Below are 23,089 nucleotides of genomic sequence, written 5' to 3'. Positions count from 1 at the left end.
AATCTTTCTTTTCCATAAAACTTACAGATGAAAAAAGAGACAAAGTTCTTTATGAAATGCGAAGTTCCTCGTGGACGTTAGCAGCGAGAAAGTCAGAAGTTACACACACAGCGCATTTACGGTGACCACTCGTCCCTCTATGGTTGTCCTACATTGCTATTCCAATTTCTGTACGTTTATTGAGAAAAAAAAAGAAAAATCATATGGTGTTAGGCCTATTTTTTTTAATTTACAATAACATAAACCGAGGTAGGTATTTGTAGACTATGGTGTGGGTATTAGCATTCACCACCAGAGGGCGCTGTCGACTTAACTATGGCTACTTCTGACGTTATTGATGAGTCACTCAGATAGACACTATTATCTGTTAAACAAGTAAAGTTATACTCCTAGCCTTTGATTAACCAGGTTTCAGTAGGCTTTAACCATAAATAGGCTGTTAGATATTATACTAGCCGATAAAGTCTGTTGTTCCATTATGTTCATGACAGAACACTCTCTCGAGCACGTCAGGATGGCCGAGCGGTCTAAGGCGCCAGACTCAAGGATCACTCCTTCCCGTGGAGCAGGGACTTCTGGTCTCCGAATGGAGGCGTGGGTTCAAATCCCACTCCTGACATCAGTTTTAGTGTGAACGGTGACAAAATAGACCGAAAAATTGCTGATAATAGGCAAGGTAAAATAAAATTAAACTTTATGATATAGCTACAGCTAACAATAGTTGAACACTTGTTGATTTTGGCGGAGGAATTGCCTATATCTGCATTGGTCAACAAACTTAAATCTAGTTTTAGTCAATTAGGCTTATGAAGTCGCACTTCATACTGACGCTGTTAGAATGAATCGCACGTGGATAGAATGCAGCGTGATACTGCGCCATGCTCTATCAGTGGATGGAGTTTGTCATCATTACCGCTAGATGTCAGTCTAACCATTGAAACATGGAGCTTTACCGCTGCAGCTGGCCAACGGAATAATTCACCCATGGAACAGCCGTAAGTCAATGTTCAATTTGACTTACTCTTTTAAGTGTGTAAACGTATTTTTAGACGTGAATATCATTTGGAAACTAGCATATGGCTCCTAATACGTACGCCAAGTGGTGGGTCAATGCACTCTTGTCATGACTGATTTTATAAAATGAGAGTCAGATAGTTCTTGAATGCAATGGTGGAGCATGCAACAACTTTTAAGGAGTGTACATGTAAAATAACTAGGCCTATTCTTCATTCTGCTTGTGAATATAACCTCTCCTAATTATTAAAATGTTAAAGATGCAAAAGCCTTAATTCAAACTAAATGATGTTTTCTCCCTCTCTAGCACAGTGTCTGCACTTAGTGAACAGGTTTCATGTGCAGTTCATTGGAAAGGCATTTATTGTCCTAAAAATAATGAGCTGAGAATAAGTAATTAGGACTCCATCATTAGCGAAGTGGGAGCCTTACAGCCAAAAGGTCAGGTTTTTATTCCTGGACAATGTGGAGTTTACATGTTCCCCATAAACCTATCTACAAAGTTCAATATCTGGAAATAAATCATAGCTATCCCTCGTCCTAAAGTAGCTCTGACGTTCTCTATGCACACCCTAAAACATACTTAAATAAAAAAAAATATTACGGTTTTGTTTTTCTGGTATTTCATACTGAACTATCACATGTGATCATTCATTTACTTTGTGTTAATTATCAACTGCACTGTGGATCTAAAAATATTTAAATTGGTCCATTGGCTATGGAACAGATTCTCTCCTGCTCTCACAATTTTTTTTAACCCTGCATTTATGACTCTAAAGCAATAACAGTAAATAGGTGATACATCCCATGCAGGGGCTTGTCCTTCCATACTGGTTCTTCCAGCACCTCTTCCTCTGCGCTCCACTGTCTGAAACATTCACTGAGCATGTCATCTATTGGGGCCTTGTCCTTGATGTACTTATGTATCTTGGATGTTTCATCCTGGACTGTGGATCCCACACTCATTAGTCTTCGGCCTCCTTCCTTATGGCTTGCATACAGTCTCAGGGTGCTGGATTTGGGATGGAACCCACCTTACATGGTCAGGAGCTTTTGGGTCTTAACATCTGTGGTCTGTATCTCCTCCTTTGACCAGCTTATGACTCTTACTGGGTATCTGATTACTGGCAGGGCATAACTGTTTATTGCCTGGGTCTTGTGCTTGCCATTGAGCTGACTCCTTAGGACTTGCCTCACTCGTCTGAGGTATTTGGACGTGGCTGCTTTCCTTGTTTCCTCTTCAAGGAGGAAACAATTTTATATATATATATATATATATATATATATATATATATATATATATATATATATATATATATATATATATAAGCTTAAATTTTCACTAACTTGTGAGTAAAACTTTAGTGACCATGTGTGACCCTGGCCTTTTAAGCACTCACACTAAATGACTGCCCTGAACTCTTACTTATCCACTTGGCCTCCTCCATTCTTTCACAGTTACATTTTCATTATATCTCATCACAGCAGACACTCCGTCCATACATGGATTGGACTATAAAAGTCAGTCCACTCTGGTCACACAGCATAAGTGGTCTATCCAATCACAGGAGCAGACAGGGAACAGGGTTAGCGCCCCCACCTCAATGCAGATTTCACTTTCATGATTAAAAACCCCATTTCCCATAATCGTGTCAAGTTAAGTGGATGGAGGGCTACATGCTAGACTATCTATACTTTGAATCGAAAATGCACTTCACGATGTTATTCAGAGTGTCCAGAATGGGATTTGTAATAAGCTATTAGACTTGTAGAACAAAACTTGCCATGTTTGAGTGTTTTTGAATAAGAGACAGACATTTTATGAGATTGTGTGAGATTTCAGGCTGAATACAAATATAGACACATTCACAGCCGGTCCATCCATAAGAGTGGATTAGTACCTAGTAGAAGATGATTTAGAGATTCTTATAGTCAAATCTGTTCCTCAGAGTGGTCTCGTAATGTTGCTGTGGCATGTCTGTCTGAGATTATGCAAACACATAAATAAAAGCTCTTGAGTATTCATTTTTGTCATCATTTTTGTCCATCCCTTCATTAACATGTTTGCTTCATTAGGTTTCCACATTATTAATGATTTTGAGATTCTATAGTTGGACTTGTATTTATTTTCATACCTTGTTTCGGTTGCCAGTGTTACATGATGTTGCTGTGACATGTCTGGTCAGCTGATTTAAATTTTGGTGCTGTCTTCCTACATGGAGCAGTAGGATGACATCACCATCATAGAGTCTCATGTTCAGAGGATAAAGGGATAGACAATATTGACTTCTTTTTTTTTTTTTTTTGCATAATCTCAACAATGATATTCAGACATGTGATCAACAGTGCATCAGGAAGTGACTAAAATGTGAATATAAATGTCTGGTTGAAGTTCAAGTATAGCACAAAACGTAAATACTGTAGATCATAGAATGAACCACAAAAGTATTTTTAAAAAAAACAAAAACTAATAATTATAGACAATGTACTCTATATTCCAGTTTTTCATTTCTCCAAAACAGCAATTGTGATATTATCTATTTTTTGATACATCTCCCATGTCTAATAGTTTTATTAAGTGGAATAATGTATATTACGAATCAAACAAGGGTTCATTCAATTATATCTCATAAAAGCTGTGAAACAGTGGTATGGCATCTGTCTTTACCTTTAGATCCTGTGAAGAATCCTGGGGAGTGAATGGCTTTTGAGTGGAAATAACCTCAGGAAAGTGCAGTCATGCTGGGAATAAAGCAGCTACATAATACTCTTGGAGTTCTGATCAGGGTATAGCTTCCAGTTTTGTTCGAGGCTTGCTCAATAATATGCTCCCAAAAGATTATATTTTTCCAGTCATTATCAAAGATAGAAAAAAAAAAAATTATCTTAGTATATATTATAATGTAGTAAAAAATAATGGCACAACAACAGTAGGCTATTTGGCTTAAGTGCTATTAAACCTTAGTCTGCAAACAGCTGTAAAGTAAAATAACCTGATTACCAGTACAACTTAAGTTAAAGACACTATACCAGATTTTAAAGTCTTAAAAACGTGAAAAACAGAACTAGTTCATTTTAAATGGGTTGCAGTGGTTCCATTTATCCTCATGTTATGAGGCCATTCCCAGCATCCAAATATTCACCAGCAACTTTCAGAGCTGCTTTTACAATATCTATACTGCAAGAAAACAAATTTGACTTAAATGAGTACAGCCCTTTAATTGGTATGGCAGTGCAGATCAGGTCAATTTAAAAATGCAACATCTTTGTTAAAACAAATGAATTAAACACGTTACATTTTACAGGTATGGCCAACACAACAGTTTTACTTATCTGTAAAGGGGTTGTGTTACTTACACCCCCTTTAAAGGTACACTATGTGACTTTTCCGATAGATTATCCGCTGGATGAATGTTCCACAGTATGGCATTAAACTTCTCTGTATATCTCCATGGAGACAAGTCGGTGATACCACCAGGCCAAGTTACATGTCAAATCTGCGAAGAGGCAACCCCACCACCCATAGCAACAAGTGCATTCCTAGGCAAACAATACCATCTCCATGGATACAATCAGGTGGCAGACCCTGCAAAGTTACATAGTGCACCTTAAATGTGTATTGCAGTGCAGACCATGTCAAGAACTGTGCCAGAGTATATTTCAACTTCAGCGGAGAAACAGAAGTGAATTGAAAGTCACAATATGCACCACATATTGAAAAACATGCTTTATTCTGCCAAGCGGAGTGTAAAATATATGCTGTGTCAAAGGTTGGCTTATTATTTACTTTGCCTTCTATCAAATTTAGTTGAACAAGGCCACCTCACAAGGTCTTTTTGCTGGGAGACGTGCATATCATCTACGATGGCAGGTGCGTACAGTATGGGAGTGTGAGAACGCTGATGAGATGCCACGGACAGGAAAATAAATCCAGTAAATGTTATCCAGAGCTGTAGAGTCACGCCTGGGGCATGCACAGACATGATAAGCAGATGTGAAGACTGGCAAACAAACTGTTCAGCTATTCATTCTGCAATTTGTACTGTTACTTTACGATCGAATACAAAAGAGCCTTAAAGGGGCTGCACCATAGACTGTATGAAGTGGACTAAGGGAGTGTGATGTCACCCACGGCTCAGGCCACATGAAGCTCATCGAGGCTAGCAGTTATAATTGTGAATATAGGAGCCGAGTTCCATATTTGGAATGCCATCCACGAGTATCATGGCAACCAAAGAGCCAATCTAGAGCAATACTGTTGAAGGTAACGTCCCTTCCCGCCGGCATCGCTGGTTTAGCAAGGAGTAGGCTCTTAGCAACACTGTCAATCAAAACCTGTGCTAACGCTAGCAGGAGCGACCTTGAGGAAAGAAGGCATCTGGTTTGTCTGTTATTAATGTTCATATCTTTATTTATGGACACTATAGCAAAATAAAAATACCAGGACCATGTAGAACGGGTCAATGCAAACATGACCGAAATGACGAGTCTGACAGCAGCAGTCGATGGAGCCAAAAGTGCTCACTTTCTATTCGAAATGCTGTCGCTAGCAGGTTAGCTATGTCCATTTGTATGTACAGTCTATAGGATGTACCTGATTTTTGTCAGTGTATGGTTCCTCTTAAGATCACAAATTCCTCTTAAGATCACAATCAGACCACTATGCTTTGTCTTCATCTGTTTATAAAGCATTTTGTGACTCAATAAGTATGGCTGGTGCACTGTTAGCATGCTAGTAGTGATTAGCAGTGGCATGATGCACCAACTTTGCTCTGAGGAATACACAGCTTTTTCTTTCTTTCTTTCTTTTTTTTTTTTTTACATACAGTTACTTTTTGACTGAGGTGAAACTAAAACAAGTAGTATATCTAAGTGCAATAGCTGTTCATAGGCCTTTGTAGATCCAGTCAGCTGTTCCAATAATAATCCAGAACAACTGGAGGATATGAAGAAAGAGACACATTCTTCCCATTTTAAAAAACTGACCCTTCTATGCTGTTTTTCATTTCAAGAAATACCCAGATTTACCGGTCAATCTACGTTCCTACCCTCACCTATGGTCATGAGCTCTGGGTAATGACCGAAAGGACAAGATCGCGGATACAAGCGGCTGAAATGGGCTTCCTCCGCAGAGTGGCCGGGCGCACCCTTAGGGATAGGGTGAGGAGCTCGGTCACACGGGAGGAGCTCGGAGTAGAGCCGCTGCTCCTACACGTTGAGAGGAACCAGCTGAGGTGGCTCGGGCATCTGCTCAGGATGCCTCCTGGACGCCTCCCTAGGGAGGTGTTCTGGGCATGTCCCACCGGGAGGAGGCCCCGGGGAAGACCCAGGACACGCTGGAGGGACTATGTCTCTCGGCTGGCCTGGGAACGCCTTGGGGTCGCACCGGAGGAGCTGGAGGACGTGTCTGGGGTAAGGGAAGTCTGGGAGTCCCTGCTTAGACTGCTGCCCCCGCGACCCGGCCCCGGATAAAGCGGAAGAAGATGGATGGATGGATGGAAATACCCAGTTATTTATTTCATTTGCCTATTTTTAAGTAAACCTGCATTTGTGTTAGTTGCTTCTCAAGTTGCTCCTCCACTTGTTTGGCATCATCCATTATTCCAGGAACTGTTAGGCTGAAGTGGCTTAAGTTTGATCTTATTTCAGTACAAACAAAACAGTTGCCTGGAAATCCACAATCACATCTCTTTATATTTTTACACAGATCAATATCAGATATTCCAGACTTAACCCGTGGAGTCTGGAATTTTGAAGGCAAGCAAAACAGACAAAAAAGCAACATCTCTGTTAACCAATTCTGTCAAATTAAAGCCTTGTTATGTACCCTTTTAGATAAGTAGAATAAAGTGAATGTATGAATGAATGCGTGTTTTTGTTTTGTTTTTTGTTTGTTTTTTTGTTTTGTATTTAACTGAAAATGTAGTGGACTTGCATCTCCACAAACCCGACTCTTATTTGGCTTGGAGGGGGGTCTCTTCCTGCTTGTTTTTATGGAAATGTTGTTCCTTTGGCTATAATCTTCCACACTATGGCATAAAACGTATCTATCGCCCTGAAATCATGCAAAACAAAGCTGACATTTTTAAATCCTAAAGTGTGAATCTATTATACTAGTTGCTGTAATAAAATCTACAGCTCATTAACAGTTCCACAATGATGTAAGTTCAACCTGGGTCACATCCAAATGAGTTGTGAATTGTCCACACATATTTTTATAAATGAAAATTCGCTGCTCTCTGCCTAAAAACAGGAAGTTGGCAGAGAAAAATGTAAATAAGTCCAAACAACTGCAGACAGACCATCTCAAAATGAGTTTAAACTACAATGGATTCCTGACATGAAGAAGAAAATGTAAAGGATCATGAAAAAACAATAGCATTGTCAGTGGTAAAATGTGGAAAGGGAAATGACAGTAGTGCAGTTAGTAAAGACCTGCCCTCCAACCAGAAGGTAAATGTTGCCTGAGTAATAACTAATGTCGAGAGTGAGGAATGTCATGTGGTGTTAAAAGAAACAAAAAAAAATCTTCCAAATCATAATGTAATCTGTAAAGAAAAAAAAATCATAAAGTGTTTAGAAAGATTATAGCTACTCAAAAATATTCATTAAAAGTATCCAAAACAAGAATAACTTTCCTTCGGTCCATTTGGTCTATAGGTAAACTACATCACAGGCTCTACCCTGATTTGACCTCTAGATGGCAATGTCGTATGGCAAGACTGCCTTGTTCTTAATCAAGAATGTCTTTAAAAAAAAAAGAAAAGTGTAGTTTTAACCAACACTCATTACTGTAACTGTATTGTTTACTTAAGGAATGTGATCTTGAATGAAAGAGAGTGTCTTTGGGTGATGGAATTACATTGTCTTTGCGTGGTGTAGGGCTTCAGGCTTGTCCATCACATGAATGTTAAAGTGCTCTATAGTTTGCTGCAGACTGTTGTGATGGTAGGTGGCCATTCCTGAACCTTAAAGATCCCATATTGTGTGTAGTTACAAGCGTCTGCATTCATATTCCATGCAAGTTCATTTTTTGCTCATCCAGGCATGACGCTACTCAAAACAATATTAATACTTTAACTTTTTCATTTATCGGGGTTTTACAAAGACTGAACTCTCCTGGGCTATCACTTGTGACTGTGTTGCCCAATAAGATAGTATTCATCAGCTTTTTGAGAGGCATTTTTTATACACAGGCATAATGGCACGCAGGGAATATTGATGTTTAATGAAGATTATTTTGAATGATGCGATCTCTAAAACCAAGGGAAAATATGGAACAGATTAGACAGAGGTTAAATCACTCATCCACAAACCCAAAGGTCAACAGTTTGAACCCCTCTCAGATCATTGCATAATGTTGTTGTGTCCTTGGGGTAGACACTTCACCCAACGTCCTTCCTGTGTCCCTATATGAAGAAAAAGTAAATGTGGGACAATGAATGGAAAATGTTCTATGACTACAGTCCAACATGTTCACAGCATGCACCTCATATATTCATTAATCCCACTAAAGTTTGTGTGTAACAGATTTTATTGACAGATTTTTATTCCACCCTACCCACTTTTTGTCCTAAAAACTCCAAACCGCACTTTCTTTGTGGTGGCACTTCAGATTAAGCGGAAATCCCATTAATTTAAAAAAAAAAGTTTCACCTCAAAAACATGATATAAAGTACCCTGATTTGTGTAAACTGCTTAATGTTCATGTGATCAACAAGTCAACACTGCACTGATTCTCTGGGAGGCTTTAAAACGGCTTTGTCCTCCCTATAGAACTTATTTACTGTCAAAATCGGCAGCCCCATGCGGAAAAATACAACCCCAATGATGATGGCAGCTCCCACGACAACATCCAGAATAAGGTGAATAGGAAAAAAGCATTTCTGCACCTAAACAATTGGTGCTAATATCACAGTAATGTCATAGCACATGTAGCATATAGCACATAGTGGTTTCATGTCATTTAACCGCGGGTAACTCCTCTTGATCTTTAGTGAATGGTAGTTTCTTTAGCTCGTCCCTCTAATCACTGTGTCCTCCTCCTGATTGATATTAGAACTCCCTGAGGTACTTTTGGCTCTCTCCTATTCCCAGATGGCCATTTTACTCCATATATATTCTCCTTCAGTATTTCCTCTCTTATCACCTGTGTCTTTAATCATTTCTGCTTGTCCTCTCACCTGCATCTTTTATTCATTTTGGCCTGTAGCAATATGACACATGGAACACTCAAAAGGAAAATATTGGACAAAGAGAATTAATTGAGGTGTTGGATGGGATGACAGAAGGGGTAAGTAAGGCTTATTCAAGAAAATCCAGTAAAGACGAGCCAAGATGACATTTGCAGCCTGAGAAAAATACAATTCTATAATGTATTTGTTATCATGTATGGCCACCCATCTCCTCGGGTTGCTGGTGAGTTTGTCATCCTTCAGCACGCATGTCTTTGTGATAAATGAGCAGGCCAGAGAAGAGGTTAAGTGAAGATGAAACAGAATAATAGTCATTTGTATTCTTTTCAGTGCTGACATGTACTTCTTGTAGGGAATTCATATTTATAGACAAGTCACTGAGAGGGAGCATAAAAGTATTTCAAATATTAGCCTTTGGGATACATGCTGCAGGGCAGACACTAGAATACTAATGGGGAGAATTTATTAAAAAAAAAATTTAAATTGTAAAAAGGCTAATTTAATTTAGTTTAATACTGTAAATGTTAAATACACACAGTTGATAGTTAACCATAGTTAATGGTTCACCAGGGAATGAACCATTCCCTGAATAACCTCTGGGAGACGTCACATGGAAACAATCGGGAAAAAGTGGAACATTCAGACGACTACTTCACGCTTTTTGTCTGAAGAATCACAGGGGAACAAGCTGTGAAATCAAACTTTTGTTAAATCCAGTTCAGAGAAAAACTGAGACATCTTTCCCGTCCACAAAAACGCTTCCCTCTGCACATTGTTCACAAACAAAATAGTCAGTATTTCTGCTAAAAAAAAAAAGCTGAAGGACATCAGTCAGTGTTGTCAGGTTGCTTTGATTCGTCTGAGAGCATCACTTTTGGTTTCCGCCCAAACCACAGGTTTGAGCCCAAATACAGATACAGGAGGAGCGCAGGATGGATTCTCTGGAGTCTGTGAACTACATTTTGCAAGTTCATCTCGTTGAGCAAAGTAATTCACGAGTACCTAGCTGGAGAACCAGCCTAGAGGTGTTAAGTCCTCATCCACTGTGTAGTTCAGTCGCCAGTATTTTATTTTTTTTTAACCTAAACCAGAACCACTGGGAAGGCAATGTTGACATCAAACAGAGAGCTTTCCAGGTGTTCTGAATCAGCTCTTTAGCAGAGACCAAATCAAGAATGTACAGATTGTATTCTTAATAGTGAGTCCAAAAGGTGTAGTTAGGACCTGATTGAAACGAATCTGTTCCTTTAGTTTCACTGGTGGAGCTCTGGGCCCATCACATGTATTATTCAGCAAACAGAGTGTGTGAGCAGCTGCTGCCAGCCTCATTACAGCGCGATCTGACAGAGAGGCTGACACAATGGTGGATGACGGATCTCCTTCAGGCCTTCTCTCAAGGATCAAGGCTAAAGGCAAGGCTCAGCAGGATCTGGTGTTAACAAGAAATTAATGAATGAGAATTATGCTTAGCTTTCCTTTAATCTGCTCACAATGTGCACCACCTGCCTAAGAAAATTCAAATATGACCTTTACCTTAGCCATGAAAAGCTGGGTTTAATGCACAGGGAGAGGCGATCCTATCGTTTTTTAAATAGCCTTAATTACTTTTTTATGTTTATGGAAATCTTGTCATACAGTGTTATGTACATGCTTGACTTTGCTGTATATCTGAATATACTGTGGGGAAATGCTGCTGCTATATTATATCCATGGGTTTCAGAATGATGAAAAATTTGGACAGGTACCATAAAAAGAAAGTATATCTTTTGAATGGGAAAAATGAAATGAATTGTATTTAAAACTAATTTTAAGATATAATGTTTGTTGTGAAATCCAAACTACCTGAAAAAGTTTACTGCTAGCTGATTCGTTCTCATGCTTTTAAGAAATAGGAAACAGATGGTAGATAAAACAACCATAAAAACAAAAAAAATACATGCATTTTGTCCAAACCAACCTTTAGAATGTATTGCCAAACACTAATTTTCAAACCTAGGAAAACAATTAACAAAATAGATATTAACGGTATGTTTTGCAATAAATCAACTTTCTTGTATTGATTTTCACATGGTTGCACATTGCTTGGTCGACATGCTTTGCCATTATCCATTTATGATTAAAACGTAAACAAAATCTCAATCTCAAACTGGATTATGTCTCCTGTCTCGGGCTTCACACCATCACGGCTGAAAGCAGTCTATATGCACACAAGGCACACAGTATCTTTGTGGATCTTCAATAGTGGAGATTTTCAGCTCCACTGCCTCCACTTTCTCCTATCTCAGCATTAGAAGATTAGTGTGTCAATGTGTGTGTGTATGTGTCAATCCCATAATGCTTTGCCCTGCCACTCACACTGATCTACTGCTAATTAAAGAGTGTCACGGTGAGGTTTGTGGTTCATACATAGGACAGGCATTTCCAGCTTTGAAAAGTGCAGAGTCTGTATCAACTGTGCACGCTTGTTTTTGTGTTACAAGCTGTATTCAATGGATTTTCCCCTTGAGTAGTTTCCATCCCTTAAGACAAGAGTATAAACATAGGTGGGCAGTACTTACTTACGTTTACTTAAGTAACGTTTTCAAGAAATTATACTTTTCAGAGTACTTTTCAAGCAGTGTACCTTTACTCGTACTTAATATAGTAATAGTTTATTGAAGTTGCTGTAAAATTTCCCACTGAGCAAGTCTACATTTGACAGACGCTTCATGTTGACGATATTAAATGATTTGAACATTTGTGTTTCTTACAACGCTACTGCAGATATCATTCTTTTTTTTTTCTTCTCATGCCTATCCTTTGAAAATACAAGATTTCGTCCATTACTTAAAGGTCCCGTACTATGCAAATTGGACTCTTATGAGCGTTAAGACATGTTTTAATGTTGTTACCTCCTCAAAAACATACCTGGAGTTGTGTGTGGTTCGAGTAACGCTTTATTATTAGTCTGTCTACATCTCAAAATGCTCTGTTCCACCTTGTGATGTCATGAAGCTGTAGGTAAAAGTTAACAGATCCTTTTATGTTTTGTTCAGTAGAGATGGGCAATTCCACGGCTGAAATTATACAAATGATACTAGTAAAGGTGGAGCACTTCCTGTATTACCACATGACATCACAAGGTGGAACGGAGTGTTTTCTGTTTGGGAGAAGAACTCCGCCTGAATATTCATGCTTTGTGTGTTAAACATGTGTGAATAAAACAAAACTTCAGGTATGTTTTTGGTAAGGAAACAACATTATAACATCAGAAAATAGCATAATATGGGCCCTTTAATGTTTTGTAATTTAAACTACATTAACGTCTGACTGATTCTCTTTAAGTTACTTGAGTAGTAGTTTTCCCAAATACTTTTTTACTCTTAATTGAGTAATTACTTGTACTACTACTGCGTTACTCTTACTTTTTAGGCAATTTTGAGCAACTCTGCCCACTTCTGCATATAAACTCCATTTATCACATATTTGCACTGAAGTTGTATTTTGTGTTCTGCTCACTTGCACAAGAGCTGGGCCCATTAGCCAGATTAATTTGGGAGAAAAAGATGATAGACTATGAAAACTGTTGAAGGCACACTATCAAAAAGGAAATAAGGTCTTTTCACAAAAGCAAATGAAGCAATTTCATACTTAGCTTTTGGAAACCATGGTGTAGATAGGTAGACATCTGCAAGGTGTGTTTCTTTCTCATGGCAGTATTTTGGAATTATACCATGAATATCAGGTAACAATGAGAGCAGAGTGTAATTTAAATCATTAGATAATAACAGGTTTAAAAAGTAAATAGTAAATATGTAGGAAAAAGTAGAAAGCAGAAAAAAAATGAAGGTTTAAAGAATAACCCTGTAGTTAGCTTGGGAAAAGTATTTCACATTTTCTAATTTAAAATAATGTCTACATGTGAAAAACAACAAAAAATATACCTCCATTTCCAGTGAGGCATTTAGGAATGAACAATGGGGAAATAAACAAATGAATCCCATGCTATGCTAAAAAAAAAACATGCATTCACTGTGAACATAATTTGACTGCACAATGACTCTGGAGATGGCTTATGGGCTTAAAAACTCGGTAGGAGAAGGCCGTATTTTTACCTGTTTTGGCCAAAATGCAAACAGAGCATTTTTAAGTGCGCACAAAAGATAACTTTGGATTCATGGATCAATGAAACCCGTGTGAAGATAGCATAATACAACTCCAACTCCAAGTATGTTTTTGATGAGGGTTAAACGCTCCAGAAAGTACATTTTAAACTCTAAAAGTCTGTTTCTATGTCCAGTTCAACCTTCATTTCATATTCAGATTCAGATGACTTTATTAATCCCATCAAGGCCAATTAGTTTGAGCAGTAAAAAACACAGTGACAAACAAATAGTCAACACGTGGAGCAATTCTGAACGAGGAAAAGCTCTGAGGTCTAAGAAGCACTACATAAAAACACATTTGTTTTGCTATAGAATTGTGCTAATTTTAGAACTAAAACTTTTTATTTTTTGTGGGAATGTCCAGGCTAGTTTACATAGTTTACATAATGCATGACTTTAACGTGTTTTTATTTTCCGATCATACCCTTCCAACATGACACAATTTGGGAATCATGTGTAAAGAAAAAAAAATCTGTTTGTGAAGCTGTCTAAAATACAAAGTTACGCTGTTCAGCAACACTATCTACTCCTTTTTCCAATCATTGTAAGTGTAACTCAAGTCTCACATTGATAACCTCTAGAGGAAATGTAGTCTATAGGCCTCAAGGATACAGTAATTATTTCGGCATATTCAATAGTTCAGGAGCAACTACTCCCAATTCCCAAAGCAACTCTCACTTATTTTCCAATATATATGGCATTTGCAGTAAATATTAGGCGTCTAAGGATTTGTAAAAAGCCACAACATAAACCATTATTTCCTGGATTTGGAATTCACAACACCTTAACTCCTATAAAAACAGATAGTCATCAAAGTATAAAGTTTATATTGCCATGGATGCCAGCTTAAAGGTACACTGTTTAGCTTTTATGGGGGGGAAGGGGGGTGTTTGTTACCTGTCTCAACGGAGATGTTATTGCCTGGTCTGGAAAGCTCCACACTATGGCATTATGTGAATTTATCTTGCATTTACTCATCTTTGTATGTATGGAACTATTTTAAAGGTCCTATATTAGGCAAAATTGACTCTTGGGAACTTTAAACCATGTTAGAATGTTGTTACCTCATCATTTATTCACACATTTTTTAATAAAGCTGCATTATTAGTTTGGCTGCATCTCTCAAGCTCAAAATGCTCTCTCCCGTGAAGCAGTAGTTTTCGAGTTAACAGCCAAACTTTTACCTTTTGTTGAGTAGAGATTGGCAATTCCAGGGCTGAAATTATCCAAATGATTCTGGTGAAGGTGTGTGGTGTTTAAAAGAACAGTGAAGCACTCCCTGTTTTACCACATGACATCACAATGTGGATCCGAGTGTTTTCCATCTGAGAGAATAACCCAGCCTAAATATGCAGGATTTGTTGGTTAAACATGTGTGAATGAAACTAAACACAAGTCCAGGTAGGTTTTCGATGAGGAAACAACATTATAACATGATCAGAAGTGTAATATGGGCCCTTTAATGTAATGCTTAGATTTTTTTCCCACTTTTTCATTCCGCTGAAATGTGTATTGTATATGTAAGTTTAAAAAGACCCTTTAAAACAACTTTTAGAATTGAAGCTGCAGCTGAAGACTCTGGTTTTGCAATGTCATGGATCTACAGAAAGCCTTCTTAATCCAGTTTAATTGAAATACGGTTATGTATATGGAGTTAGGTCAGAGCTCATATTAATCCTCACTTCCATCCATGCAGCAGAACTTTTACATTACCACCACCCAACGCTGATAATGAATTATGATGCACTGAAAAACACTGAGAATGAAATGGTTTGGGGGGGTTTGTACAGCATCTGCTTGCGATGCTATACATTATGGCTACTTGTGTCTAATGGAATGGGTTAGGAGTTAGGGTTATGCTATTAATGAAGACGTTACTAAGCGTTTGAACTCGTTAACACTTAAATCAAAAACTGCAGTGGATACCTCCGCACGGTCGTCACATTTTTCTCTTTCTTGCTATTATATATTTATATATGTCAGTCTTAAAATAGAATAAATGTTTTCAGTTCAATGAAAGAGCTCCCCCTACTGGATATCTTTACTTTATACAAATAGGATGACAAGATTGAGCCAAAGTGTAAAGATGTAACTATAGCAGAGAAACCAACTCCCAAAAAAAAGCTTTGAGAGTTGAGAGTGCTAGTTCGAGACCCGACCCTGGCATTTTTTTTTGTTTTTGTAGCTTTATTTTGTAAGAAATCTTCATGGCATACAAAAGAATAGCAAACAGAATATACAAGCCAAGCAAGGTTACATGTACATGCAACAGATCTCATGCCACAGTTACCACTGTCCAAGGATCGGCAGACCCTGGCTAATTAGGTATCGGGAAGATCCGGAAAGGGGGAAGCCATACCCTGCAAAATCAAGCTTGGAATTGGCTATAAAAACCTGCTTTTTAGCTCTACTGGCATTGCTATACTAGGCTATGCTCGGTTATGTATTAATGGCATTTCCAACCACTTACACCTAATGGAATGAAGTGTCACTATCGCAGGCAAATGAGGACAGGTTTTTCAAAATTCGCTGCTTATGTTTTGCCTCTAATGCAGGCATCGATACGGGATGCTATCTATGCTCACCCCATTTGGCTGTCCTACAAAAAGACCGAAAAAATAGACCATTACTGTAGCTTTTTCTAAATTATTGCTGTACCAATTGAATGCTCTGGAAATCTCAGCGGCATAAACCATCCAGAAGGCGTGGCTGTAAATTTTGTCACGCGCAAGTCCCTTTTTCTTGTTCACTCCGGTTCAGTTCAGGGTTAATGAAAATGGGGGTATTTTATAGCTCCTGGAAGCACTGAATCGTCAGTGGCTGCAAGGTGGTAGAAGGGAAGTTTGTTTCACTCTGAGCCTCATCGCGTGTGTGTTTGCGTGGATGCGGTTAAGACGTGATAAATCATCGCTCTCCCAAATGATCTACACTGCTCTATCCTAAAAGTATCATTATGATTTAACAGTGTGGCTTATTAGAAGTGACTGGGAGGCATCAATCTTTGCAGAGGGAGAAGGCAAGGGTGGGGTGGGGTAAGGGGAGAGTTTCTGCACAATTAATGTAGAGTTAGCATAATGAATAACAATGATAATTACTTGGTTGAATTCGATAATGAAGCTTGTTATTAAAATGTATGATTGCGTACATATGCCAACTAGGATCAGACAATATTTACATGTCATCTCATCTGAAATCAATCTCACTGTGATATTATTACAAGCAATTATTGACTATGAGGACGATTTAATATTGCAAGAAAAATGTTATGTCTCTGCAATCATTTTTTTATTCATTTGAGTGGATATGTGTGAGCCATCGTAAAAGAGAGAACCACATTACGGACTGAAACGAAGCAAACATCATTGGGATAGAGGACAACAAACGGAAACATGCCCATGAGACTTTAAACTGAGACGAGGGGGCTTTTTTACTCTCACGCACCTGGGATACTGTCCTGAAAAAGTTGGACTGCAGATGGCGCTGTCGGTAGGAAGACAGCGCCAAAACCTGTTTAAATCAGCTGAAGAAAACGGCTAGTGATTTTTCAAAACTGTCAGGTATGAAAACAAATCAAACCTCTATTAAAGCACACGCAAACCTGTAAGAACATACTTCAGAACATTCTCTATGGAGATTGATTATGCCATACTGTGGAAGATTATAGCCAAAGGAACAACATTTCCATGGAAACAAACTGCAGAAAAAATAGCCAATATGAAAAAAAAACAAAAAAAACCCAGAAATTGCTATGTGAACTAGCCTGAGACCTTCTTGCTGTGAGAGAAAAGCGCTAGACAGTCATATTTTTACATGCTATTTAAGTTGAGTGAGTGGATTGAACTATGCTGTACTTTCAGTCCCAAATCAGCTTGACTTAAAGTACTAAATAAATACTGAAGTAGTTTGTATATCTAAAATTCTATACTGGATAATGTTTCACTTAGTCTGCAGTTTATAATCCCAGAACTGTATCACGTCAGTCCGAATGATAAAAAATGGATGGGGATAAAGTTTAGACTTGTGTTTAAGTAGGCCAGTGCATAGCTGTTAATGGGACAGTGCTGAGTGTGGGGCAGGTGGAATGGCTGACGTTGTACAAAGGGCTGGACTTGCTAGAGGGCATGCAGAGGTGGCACCTGAAAGCACTGGTGTGAGCTGATGTGAACAGACAGCAAAACCAATGGAGGTAACACAGACCACACACTCACTCCAGACATCGTGAGAAGATGTAATATGCTTTTGTCTACTATGCAGCTGTGATATACGACAGCCGTGTATCATTGTGTAATATTTTGGACATGTTCAATTGCAATATTTGTATCTGTCTAAGCTCACCTGTGGACATCTGCACACTGGGCCGGTTTTAGACATTTGGTGGCCCTAAACAAGATTTTGCTTGTACCCTCCCTGTCACCGACCACCGCTAGCTGCAGATCAGGTTACCAAGTACTTCATTTCATTTCAACACACCTTTATCACTGTTTAAGAATATAAAAATGGGGAACAAAGTAAGTAAAGAGCAGTGTGTGTGTGCCATGATTGGTGAAAATTAGGGTTGTTGGAGTAAAGTTGAGCTCTTAAAAGTAAATTTTGGCATGTACTTTCAAAAATATCTCTCAGATTTGTAGACTTTTGCAAAATCTCTGCTGCTTCCTTTCGTTATGTTATTTTTTTCTGACATTGCTTGGCTTTTGTCTGACAGCAGAATGGCATAAATGAAAATATGAAAATAAAAATAAAAATGAACTGGAATAAAAAAAAAAAAAAAGAAAACAATCAATCACTGCATCTGATACGTATGGCATATGGCCTTGGTGGAGGTCTGCATTGACACGTTGGAAAAAAGCAGTTTGCAAGTTTCATTACTACAATTCATATAATCTTGGAAATGTTCACATACGACTGATTGACTGACCCTCCCTCTATTGGCCAATCACCACTGTGTTTAAGACATCTCTCACTGATCCTTGTGGTTCCCTTGTGTATATTGACAGTCTTGTTTAGTAAATACCAGATTAAATGTCGATTTCTTGGTCCAGGGGAAATCAAGCGCTCTACAAGAGTTGGACAAGCTGTGGGTTGAATGTCAAGAGGTTGTACTGAAATATCAGCAAATATACCACAAGTGTGCTCGACCTCCAGTTTGAGAAAAGTTCACTTAGACTGAAGTTTTGAGTTGATTTTCCCTACACATGCTACTCAAACTATATTATATTATTATTTTTGGCTTTTTATATAAAGCATGTATCGATAAATATGGTTACATGATTGAAAAAAAAAAAGAAATCTAAATATTGCAATTACAATACATTAATATTTTAAACCTGTCCAGAAGAAGAAAATGAGAGAACTGAGAGAAGACCTATTAAACTAATCCTAGAATACTATGTATTTCAGAACATGTTCCTGGAGGTCTAAACTATAAGATTGGCAGCTTTTTTCATAGTAAGAGAGGATCATTGTTTGTTTTGCAGAGGAAATTACATTACTTACATTTTTTTCAATTTGATAATTGCAACTCTTCAAATTGCAGTTTCAATTTGATTGTGATTAATCTTGCAGCTCTACCAGTTAAGGACATCAATATGGGGTTTCTCTGGTTGAAAGCAATCAGACAAATTTTATTGAATAGTTTAAGAGGATTATGACACAAGCTCTTTTCTGGTATTTCTCTAAAGTGTAGTTTTGCTGAAAAGAGTCCATAGGAGCCTCTTAGCGTTTGTCTGTGTTGCCATATTTGTTTTGGATGGGTTGGGTTCTTCACCTTTGGCATGAGCCCCAAACCACAGTGCCGCCCTGTCATTGGTTGGTTAAAGATAGATTCTTATAGCAAGAATCCATCTTGATTTGCAAGGAAATGTATGATTATTTTTTTGTGAAATTCATTTACAGAACTTTCAGAATCAGAGGGGAGCAGTTGAATAGTAAAACTGGCTACCACTTTGGCATAATTTGTATCTCACAATTTCCCAAAAATGAACCATGTTGGATCCACTGTGAATGAAAGTGGCTATGACTAATCCTGTTTCTATGGCCTCATACAATCCACAGTAAAAGTATGTGTCCACTGTCTGCATTGTTCACTATTGTTATGACCCAAAAGTGGATCGAAACATTTAACAAGGACACAGGAAACAAAGAAAAGGGTTCAATGCTTTGTAAAACTTGCTGGTTCTTCTTAGTTTTTTACGATGTTGGAAAAAACCCTTAACCAAACCCTGTGCTCCCGAAAAAAAACAAAATAAGAGTGAACGGACACCTGTGGATAGCATCAAGAAACATAATGACTAGGAGCAAAACCTTGGAAATAATACTTTAACTAAACTACAAAAAATAGGCCATCTGATTAATTCTGCAGAAATCCACAATGTTTTTCAGTGTCCTGTGATCTTTTTTCCTTGCCAGTAGCCATATTTGTTTTGATACGGATGGCTCATGCATGTCCCCAACTGGCTAACCCACCTGTCAATCACTCGGTAAAGTGTTGAAGAAGCGTGTATTCTAGATCCCAGGCCATTTACACTTTATCCATGGCCAATCTTACTCACAGACTACAAGATGTGGTAAAAGTTTTTGTGATTTCCTACTTCTTCCTTAACAAATACCAACAAACATCTCACCAAGTTAATTTTCCTCTATTGACCCTCCTGCACAGCACAAACAGCGCCAAACACACCATTTCTACAGCTTTTTCCAAGGCAATAAGACTCCCTTGTGTCTGGTTTGGTGGCCAGCAATCTCTCTCACTCATTAAAACTCTTTTCCAATTAGAGCACAAATGAATGCACTTTTAATGGGGCAGATTTGCAAGGGACCATTGTCGGAGAACTTTGAGCCAAAGAGAATAAATGTGTACGTCGTGAGATTTTGGCAGACCAATGGTCCGGTGAGCCACAGGAGAGAAAATACTAGACAAATGAGGGAGTGGGGAGTGAATAGGAGAGTACCCTGAGTGAAGATATGGACTGAGTCAGACCCAAAACACTGCTCTGTGTGGTAGGCTCTTCGGCTCATTGGCAGCCCTGTGTGCACCAGCTTAAACCCAGACGACTTCACTCCATTGCCTCCCAGGACACCTTTGGTACGATAAGTAGAATGACCAGATTTCCCATAACCCCATCTAGGCGTGCTGTTGATTGCAGGATATTTCATCCATTTAAAAAGTATAACCTTGTAGTAAATTGTTGCAAACTGACAGGTTAATAGCATTACTAACTTTCTGCAATGGATTAAGAGATTAAAAAAAAAATGTATTATAGCATCGTGTAACTTTTCTGGTGGAGGGCCAGGGCCTGTTTGTCTCCGCAGAGATCTCCATGGAGACATGGAAGCAGGTGGCAGATGGTCCACCAGAAAAGGTTCATAGAGCAAATAAACAGATACTACTGTCTGTATTGGAACATATAACAATGGTAATACTTGTAAATCATAATTTTTCATGATTGTTGAGTTTATTGTAAACTGCCATATTCACCTTAAATGTACAGTATGCAACTTTTGGTGGCACGGAAAGCCATTCTTCAGAACATTCTAGATGGAGATAGATAGTTTTATGCCATACTGTGGAAGATTATAACCAAAGGAACAACATTTTAATGGAAACAAACAGGAGGACCTCTTCCAGGCCAAATAAGAGTCAGTTTTGTGGAGATGCAAGTATGTTCTGGATGCATGCTCAGTACAATACATACAACCAAATTGAATTTTTTTTTTTAAATTTTAGTCTATTTTTTGGCTTAAAAGTTACACACAATGGCATAAATGACTCAATTATAGAAACAAGACCATTGATTTCCTGTTAAAATGTTGTCTGTTGTTGTATTGCTGGACAATCAAACATTTATCAATCACTCACAATGAGGAAAAAGCATTATAACACAGTTAAACCTCATAACAGTTGATTTTGCATAATAATATGTACAATATTCTTAATCTTAAGATAGACAATACCATCACCACACACTTGTCTACAACAGCAATACTTTTTAAAATCAATTACAATAATTTCCAAGCTGACTCTTGATTTAAATGTATTCTTTTTTTTTTTTTTTTTGAATAGCACATATTAATGAACATTTCTGTAAATGTGCCCATTTTGCCGGCAAACCTAATTTCCAACTCTCTAGGCAAGGTGTGGGGAAGCAAAAACAAGTAAAACAAGTAAGAAATAATAATAAAAGTTATTAAATGTTAGTATTCTGTGTAAAAGCCGTCCACACAATATATTAGCACATGCAAAAATGAGAGAAAACCATAGACTGTAAATATAATTGGACATAGCAAAACTGCAAGCCACTGTGTTCCAAATGAGAAGTGAGCATGGGCGCCCTTCTGGCTCCATCGACTCTGGCTCCAATTCACTTCACACTGAAAAACCATTACCCCTCTCTCCATAACAGAGTCATCATTTTGGTCTTAAAATGTTTGTATTAACTCCCTTTACATTTCTGATATTTTTATTTTGCTATTGTGTCCATAAATGAAGATATGAACAGTAATAGCGAATAAATCAGGTGCCTTCTTTCACTGAGGTCAGTCCGCTAGTGTTAGCAACAGGTTTGATTGACAGCGTTGCTAAGCGCCCACCCCCTGCTAAACCAGCGGTGTGGGCAAGAAGGGGCATTACCTTCAGCAGCCTTGCTCTGGATTGGCTCTTTGGTTGCTATGATACTCGCGGTTGGAATTTCAAATATGGAATCCGCCGCCAAATTTGCCCCTATAACTGCTAGCCTCGATGAGCTTCATTTGACTGGAGCAGAACGCTATGGGTGATGTCACACTCCCTTAATCGACTTCTTTATACAGTCTATGGAGAAAACATGCAATAATGACAATGTAATGTTTTAGTTTCCTGATATATAGCAGACTTCACCTCTTTACTAATGTTGTTACCACAGCATTGAGCCTGTAATAACTCAGATTTTATAATAGCTCTGACAGCTTATAATTATATCAGCAGTGTTGCAGGTGGAGCCTTGTGTGACATGAGGCTTCAGTAGAGTTATATCTCACTAAGAACTGTTTCCCTTTTCTCTAAATAGTCCTCCCCAGTAGTGTGATAATGACTGCAATAAACAAAAAATGTGCAAAAACCACAGGATTAATTTGTTCTTGAACAAAACGAGAAGTCTACAGCCAAGATGCAGTTGGAAAGACAAATGTATTCCGCCATGAATATAAACCACTTATGTTAATGCTTTTGTAATTTGCGATCTCCATGCAGCGCACAAGTTTGTAAGTGATTTGAACGGTGACAGGGTTGATGTGTCCTTGCTGTTTTGCGCCATTAACAGCAGTACATCAGTTGAAGCGTGCTCTCGAAGGCACTTAGACGTCTAATACAACACAGAACGTATAAAAGCACAGCTGAACAAGGCTTACTTATATTAGCATGGAATCAAACCCATATATATAAAAAGAAGGGTTTAGATGCTTGTCACTTTTTGTTGCTTCATTCCTCGACTTAAAGGCAATGTACCTGATGTCCCGGGGTGGCTGGGCGCTCTATTAGAGATGGGATGAGGAGCTCAGTCACACAGGAGACACACTAGGTCTCTTGGCTGGCCTGGGAATGTCTTGGGGTTCCACCAGAGGAGATGGAGGAAGTGTCTAGGGTGAGAGAAGAATGGGAGTCCCTGCTTAGACAGCTGCTGAGTGACCCGGCCCCGGATAAATGGAAGAAAATGGATGAATGGAATAAAAATGCCAACATTATAAACGATTTGCAGTGATCCA

The 23,089-nt window shown here is 38.4% G+C and overlaps 1 non-coding gene across 1 annotated transcript; it reads left to right on the top strand.

Annotated features, from left to right (window-relative positions):
- The first annotated feature begins 508 nt into the window (after nucleotides 1-508).
- Nucleotides 509-619, top strand: trnal-caa (transfer RNA leucine (anticodon CAA)). Its single transcript has 2 exons — nucleotides 509-546; nucleotides 574-619. It is a non-coding gene; the product is annotated as a tRNA-Leu (tRNA).
- Nucleotides 620-23,089: the final 22,470 nt, after the last annotated feature.

Source organism: Periophthalmus magnuspinnatus, chromosome 12 (genome assembly GCF_009829125.3).
Source record: "Periophthalmus magnuspinnatus isolate fPerMag1 chromosome 12, fPerMag1.2.pri, whole genome shotgun sequence".
Lineage (NCBI taxonomy): Eukaryota > Metazoa > Chordata > Actinopteri > Gobiiformes > Gobiidae > Periophthalmus > Periophthalmus magnuspinnatus.
The sequence above is the reverse complement of the archived record's forward strand: the minus strand, read 5'-3'. Positions and strand labels throughout refer to the sequence as shown.